Below are 7,266 nucleotides of genomic sequence, written 5' to 3'. Positions count from 1 at the left end.
AAATATTTTTTAAAAGTCTATGTTTTATATTGTTCTGGCTACATATTTGGGACTAATTTTCCGGTTGTTTATAACCGGTTCTGTTTATTTTGGCTTCGGATATTATCTCAAACTTAATATCATTTAAGTCAATTGCCTTTGTCTTTGCACATCTCAGAATATTTCTTTAGTCATTTTTAATATCTTGATTGATTTGCATTGTGTAACATATTTAATTTTAGAGTATATAAGAAGTCTAGGAGTGTAGGGATGAAGTATGAAGTTAAGTTAGAAAGTTCGGTTCATTGTGAATAATTTGTCATTAGAGACTGTTTGTGTTGGAACTAGGGTTTATAGTATAATGATAGGACAATCTAGGGTTGAGTAGTTTGATAAAAATATATACAATGATTTTTACAATTGATTGAAATATAATCATGACAATATTTTATGTTTTTGACGCTTATTTTCTGATTTACATTTTTTGTGGTTTTCAGTTAAATGAATTAGTTTTGGAAATCGTATAAGTTGTTTGTAGACTTGAGGTGTGTAATGATGATGATTTTAAAATTTTGCGCAGCCGAAGTTATGTTATATGATTGAAGAATATATTAATTTCTAAATTAACCTTCACTCCAGTCCCTATATAGTTGTTATATCGTGGAATAAAATTTTACCATTAAGATCTTATCATTTTATATTATTTAAATATAAAATTTATATCATGAGATTACAACAATAAATTTGGAACATCCTTCTTTCATGCAGAAGTTTATCATTAATTATCATCTTATATATTATAGTATATAGGTCTACTAAAAATGAAATAAATTGAATAAGAAAATAAAAATCTCGCATGTGAAAAAAAGAACAACTCTCAAATAAGTTTAACTCCATATTATTTCCCAAGTTTCAAAATTCAATAATCAAATACAATATATAAAAAATGTAAATATCACTAGTATATTACACATTTATTTGTAACAACCAAAGAAAAAAATAAAAATGCGGGTCAAAATCTCGTTAATATTAAAACTAATAACTCAACCTAAAACCTTTAAAAATATGACAAATAAGCTTTTAAAAATTAATAAAAAAATGACAAATAGACAAAATAACTTACAATCATGAAAAGTATGACATGTAAGTAAAATCATCTCTTAAATAATAGTATAAATAAATTACATAAATTTATTGGTAAAACTCGCCTTAAACTTTCATCCAACACTTCCGATGCTTTAGTAGATAGAGATGGCAAACATGTTTATCCGTTCCATCCCGTCCCGTACCGCAGCGGATTCGTCTTCAAGTGGGTTACGGCGGGGCGGGTCATGTCCGTGGGGGCTGTGGTCTCCGAAGTGACTAACCCAATCCCGTACTGCAATATTAATAGGCCTTCGCGGGTCGGCCCACGGAACGTCTTATATTCTACTGCTGCCCACACGACAAAACATATTTCGAACATGATCACTACGGTTTGATGTCTACTCTAGTATATTGATCTAACCAGAGAACAATGATTAGTAACGAGAGAACATGAAGAATAGAAAACACATCGAAGAAGGCTCTAATCAGTAACGAGACTAACTCTTTCATCTGAATGACATCATTGTTATAGCTTAGTTTTTCAGCTGAACGACATCATTGTTATATAATTAAATACTTAGTCGACAAGGCTCTAACCATATCTTAGTCTCGTTACTGATTTAAGTTCATAACCAATGCTTATAACTCATAAGTTCATAACCAATGCTTTAGTTTAATGAATCCAAAAATTAAATAAAACCAAACACCAAATCAAAGGATGCCAATCACAAAGTAAATAAAAAGTGAACATCAAATAAAACATCGCCAAAGCTCGAATCGTCATCGCCGGAGTTCGAATTGTAATTGCTGGAGCTTCTTTCATTTTCTCGCTGGAAGTCACACGAATCACCTTTTTCTCACACTCTCTCTCATTTTTTCCAGGTAAAACAAGAAATGAAGAAAAAAGACATTTGACCAAAAAAAGAAGAAGGAAAAAATACGCAGGTCCTTGTAATCCCGTATGGCCCGCTTCGACCCATCCCGAAAAAGCCCAGTCCCGCAACAGCCCAGTCCCTCAATAAACCACCCCCAAGGCCCACAAATTTGCGGGATTAGAAATCCCCAGCCCAATACCGTCCCGCGACAGTTCTTTAGGGGTCAGGCCCGCGGTCCAGGTCCATGATTGCCATCTCTAATAGTAGCACAGAAGATGGTTTAGCGGTTATGAAATTCAGTTAACCGAACCAACACTACCAGGCAGAACATAAGAGCACTAGAAACGGGACGTCCAAGCCGAAACCTCCTTCATGATAAGGACAAAATGGTTTGTTTCCAATTCATCTAGCTTTAGACTCTATACAAAGACTGGAACAAATAATTTAACTACAACATAAAGATATAAAGCACAAGAACACGTACGTATTACACTATCTACAAGATTTTTTTTTTTTTTTTTTTTTTTTTTGACGTCAAACGGCCATTCTATTACTCAAACTTGAGGTGGACTGGGTAACCAGACTGGAACAGAAAGACCAATAAAATGTAACTTCCTATGGAAGGATCTAGCAGTCTTAGCTAAAAAATCTGAAAACTGATTGCGCACTCGTGGAACATAAATGATGTCGAAGTCCGGAAAGCAAATCAGCAGCGTCTCTATCCTTTCCAACTCTGTCGCAAAGCTAGGCCAGGCATGAGGATCCTTTATCATTGCTATCAGCTCTTTACAATCTGTCCCAAAATTCTGGCAAGTTGAGTGTTGAAGCATGTTCTCCATTGCCCACCGCAGTGCTTCGACTTCCGAATGCAGAGCTGATTCCCGTCGATCGAAATTTCTTGTCCCCAACAATTGAGTGTTTCCTCCACTGTCCAACCAGACCCATCCACATCCACTATACTGAGCAGAAGCTGTCCAAGATCCATCTATCAAGCAAATATTACCCAAGCTTATGACTTGGGGCTCCTCATGAATGTATTTGAGTTATTATTTGAACTAATATGTGTGTTTTTATTTTTCTGCCTTGTTATGTATAAATTAATTTTGAAGTTCTTGTCATTCCCTTATGCCATAATTGCTTTTGATTTCGTGCTTGAATTTTGATGCATATTTATAATTTGGGTTTTTACTCTCGTATTTTTTAGTTAGGTTATAGTGTGGTCGGGATTCTTTGGAAACGTAGTTATATTCGGTTATTAATTTTATTAAACATAGTTATATTCGGTTTAATTATTGTAATAATTTTGTTTCATTTACCATTGAAATAAAATATCTTATAATAAAAATAATATATATATATATATATATACAAATCTTCTAGTCATTCTATATTTTGAATTCACCAACCACCAACGCAGACTAATAATTTTTCTAAAAATATTGAAGTTTAAGAACTAACAATTTGAATTTTGTGTATGAGAGTGTTGGCCTGCTTGTACGGTTTTGGACTGAATTAGTTGCATTATTTTATATTTTGTAGCTTTGAAAATTAATCATAAAATTTCTGAAATAGCAAAATTTATAAATCAAAATTCTACAACATAGCATACTAATGTCTTCCTCTTCCTCTTCGGTTGTTGAGTTTTGAGATTTAAAAGAGACATCGTGTTGAGATCCACATATAATACCTGAAACGTTAACTGTACGTTAGGATTTGTGGATTTTACCCACGATGGTAATGTGGAGTGGATGCACTCTTATGGATTAGCTATGGCCAGCCCCTGTCAGTGTTTTCTTTTGAACGTAGTTTTATAGTTGAAGTAGCTTCGAAAACCTGTTGTTGTAATGTATCTCTTCCATACACAAGTATAAATAAAACATAAAATGAAGCTGGAGGTGGTAGAAAAAATTAAGAAATATGTTTGTGTTTCAAGTGCTAATATTGAACATCAAGTGGTGCGACATAAATATTTTCTGCCTATAACGATTTGTCGAACAAAGTTTATAGTAACCATCGTAAACCATTGCAAACTCATTGAACAGAGTAGAAGCTTAGGTGGAAAACACATTAACAGAGAAGAAACTGAAGGGAAATTATTCATTAAAAAAACAAAAGTAAAAAAAGACTGCAGTGCATCTAAGAGGTGAGAGTCAAGTAAAGGATAGTAGACTCAAAAAGCTGCGAGTCTAATCAGTCCAGGCCTTCTCCCCAGTAGGTCTGTCATCAGTAGCCCATGGAAATTCGGAGGTTGGGGCAGAAACAACAGGGACCGCATTCTGAACAGCTTCCTGGCGTATCCATTCAACGCCCCACCATTATTGCAACATCTCATGTTCACGGGAACATTGTTCTTCACATCAGTACAACTCTTCACCTTTGAACCAGCACCTGGAATATCATTATCAGGATGGTTGTTACCTCCCTGCTAATCAACCACAGCGAATGTTAAGCATGATCTTTAGGAAAACACATTAAGTTTCTGGTATAAATTTTAATTTACCTGAGCAGAAAAATCATCAAGGGGTTGCGCTGGTGGTGATCGTAAATGCTTGAGATAGTACATCTCTGATGTTTTGTATAGAAATTGAATGGTGTGAGCTTCAACTGGAAGGTTAAGGTACAGCTAACAATTTTTTGAGGGCTCTGCCATGTACGTCTTCCATACAACGTCCTGTATTTAAGAAAAGTGAGAAATGTTATTCGAAAGCTTTGAAACACATCCAAGGATCAACTAATAAGTTTATTTTTACCAGGAGTTGGGAGACTTCAGCAGCACGCACATGCACATTCATTACCTGAGTCATTGTAGTGTCAAATGCGACAAAGACAGCGGTGTCAGATGCATCCGATACTACCATCTGCAATATGCACCTAAAATACGAAAGAAAACATCAATAAGCAGAGGGTCCACGGAAATAAGCAGGTCCTTGTTATCAGTTAGGATTTTAGTTTTTTTAAACCGTAATACCTAACAACTCCGACTGCGTTTTCATTATTGCAAGCTGGTGAAGGACGATAATCTCCTTTGCAATTTACGTACATACTTAGAACATGATATGTAGGACCATCCATTATCAGTATATATCTCCTACACTTTAACAGTGCATATGAATTCAGCTGTCTAATAAAAAGACTGGTTAGTAGTATAGTTTGAGGTTTTTTTTGTGAAAGATTAGCGATCTAGAGTCTCAGGCTTACCTGTGGGCTTGGAGTAATCATATATGCATTTCACTCCAAGACAGTCAAAGAATCAATCTTCCTCACACCCCCATACTTCGTAGAGTTGGAGGCCGATACTTCTTCATTGGGAAAGTGCCTCAATGGACCAAATGTGTTAGAAGTTGTAGATGATATCAACAGTAGCTTTTGTGTAGATTGCGAAAGCTTAAACCCATTACCTTTCCAAGTAGTTCTTGTGATAGTAGCTCTCATCGTCGGAATAGAACTGAGTCCCAGAGGTAGCGTTAAGGAAAATACATCCCTGAAAGAAGAGTACTATGAAAGGACCAACATATCTGTAGTTTGAGAAATAAACTTATAAATGCAAAGAGAAATATTTAAATAACCAATTTTGAGTTGATGTTTGTAGCTAGGAAGACCTTGGATTCTACACCTAAGGCGACCAATTTCTCATCGAGGAGGATAAGAAGATTGTCTAAAACACTAAGGCAGACATGAGTAACTCTACATAAACTCATGTTAAAAAATTACTTAAAATGGAACAAATTAGCTGTCTAGTGTTTAGTATTCTAAAAAGACTAACATAAAGGACCAAGTAGATTTAGTAAACATAAACAACCGAACACAAAGGTGAAAGTAGATTTCATTAAGACCTCTCAATTATGATATTCGCTATGATGTGCTGAGCTGTCTGAGTTTTGTCATAGAAGATGGCTCGAAACCCCTTCACTTCTCCAACAATATCTACACGTTTTATCTTCAGGTCTTAACGGTGACTGATAGTTTAATGTGGCTTCACATGTTTAGAGTAGCAGCAATTCGAAATTAGATGACGGGAAAGAAACCTAGTAACTCTGTGTTGGTATTAGCAAATGCCATGAAGACCTGAAGATCTGAGTCGGTATAGGGGACATGGTTCGGTTAGCTCGACGAAGAGGGTTTGCTCCGTGAATCTGATTGCAACAGTCGCATCAGCGAATTGAAAGTTAGGGCTGCTCCTTGTCACATCGAAAAGGCTAAGATCATAAACAGCTCCTTGGTTGAGCAGGTGTTGGAAACTGTTGAGCCCGTGGACGTTGATGGAGGCCTGGATTAGCGTCGACTGTATGTTTGATCCAAAAATGGTGTTTATGCTGGTGATGTTTGTGGGAACCGAAATTCGCAATAACGATTTCCGTTTAAATAAGGAAAGTTAAGAAAACCCTAATTTCCCAGAGGTTCCGGATATCTGTTAAACCACACGCCAAGAAATCAGAACACGCAATTAAAGACGAAAAGAAATAAGAAATCGTAAAAGAGAGCAAAAGGAGTTTTATTCTGAATCCGCGTATGAGCGTTACAACAAGGTAAAAGCCTTGGCCACGAGAGCTGTCGGCGAGATTCCTAATTCTAACAACCTAAGACTGCAAAACCTAGTTGAGTCGCAGTTCGAAAAAACAAAAACGGAAAGTTGCCTAATTGCTCTAAGTGCTAAGTTTTCTCTGAAAAAAGTCCTCCCCATGCCTCTCGTCTAGGACCCCTTATATACTAGCTCAAAGGTCGGTTTACGACTTTCCTCTTTTGCCCTTAAGCCGCCATAGCATAAAAATGGAGATATTCCATTTTTTTCGATCTTCGTAATTATCTTCAAAATTCCGTATTTATCCGCGGAAACTTGACATTTATCTTCCCTTGCGGACCAAGCGTAAACCGACATGCGGTTTACGGGCTGTTGGTTAAGAAATCGTAAGTTGGGCCTTGTGTCGCCTTTCTGATCACCTTCTAGGGTTATGATCGACATATTATGCATTTAATATTACACTATCTACAAGATTAAGGTGAACAAATTGTCAAAATAACATAAACGGACAGTCATATACACGGAAGTTAGGAACACAACAGTCAACATGAAGAGGATAATTAACAAGTTCAACAACGAGAGGTTGGGCTAGAAAGAAAGAAAAAAATAAGTAAAATCTGAAGATTAAGATTAATACTTTCAACATCAAGTATATATTCTCATGGTTACACTACAAGAAAAAATATTTTCTTAGCATAAGAAAAAAGCTACGACATGTCATTGTTATCGTTATTGAAACCGCTATGTCTGACCGAGCTATAATAGGTCTCTCCTATATCATAGCATTTTTATAAATGCTACTATAAC

At 35.9% G+C, this 7,266-nt stretch overlaps 1 long non-coding RNA gene across 7 annotated transcripts; it reads right to left on the bottom strand.

The window, feature by feature from the left end:
• Nucleotides 1-3,893: 3,893 nt before the first annotated feature.
• LOC106322908 lies at nt 3,894-6,233 on the bottom strand. Of its 7 annotated transcripts, XR_001266567.1 has the most exons (8): nt 5,966-6,230; nt 5,774-5,864; nt 5,339-5,421; nt 5,139-5,256; nt 4,909-5,061; nt 4,691-4,811; nt 4,441-4,611; nt 3,894-4,362 (listed from the first exon to the last, which is right to left on the bottom strand). It is a non-coding gene; the product is annotated as an uncharacterized LOC106322908 (long non-coding RNA). The 7 variants fall into 7 exon arrangements; XR_001266566.1 differs by having other exon boundaries at nt 5,339-5,864; nt 5,966-6,233; XR_001266564.1 differs by having other exon boundaries at nt 5,339-5,455; nt 5,774-6,229.
• Between the last annotated feature and the right edge of the window lie 1,033 nt (nt 6,234-7,266).

Source organism: Brassica oleracea, chromosome C2, assembly GCF_000695525.1.
Source record: "Brassica oleracea var. oleracea cultivar TO1000 chromosome C2, BOL, whole genome shotgun sequence".
In the NCBI taxonomy this organism is placed as follows: Eukaryota; Viridiplantae; Streptophyta; class Magnoliopsida; order Brassicales; family Brassicaceae; genus Brassica; species Brassica oleracea.
The sequence above is the reverse complement of the archived record's forward strand: the minus strand, read 5'-3'. Positions and strand labels throughout refer to the sequence as shown.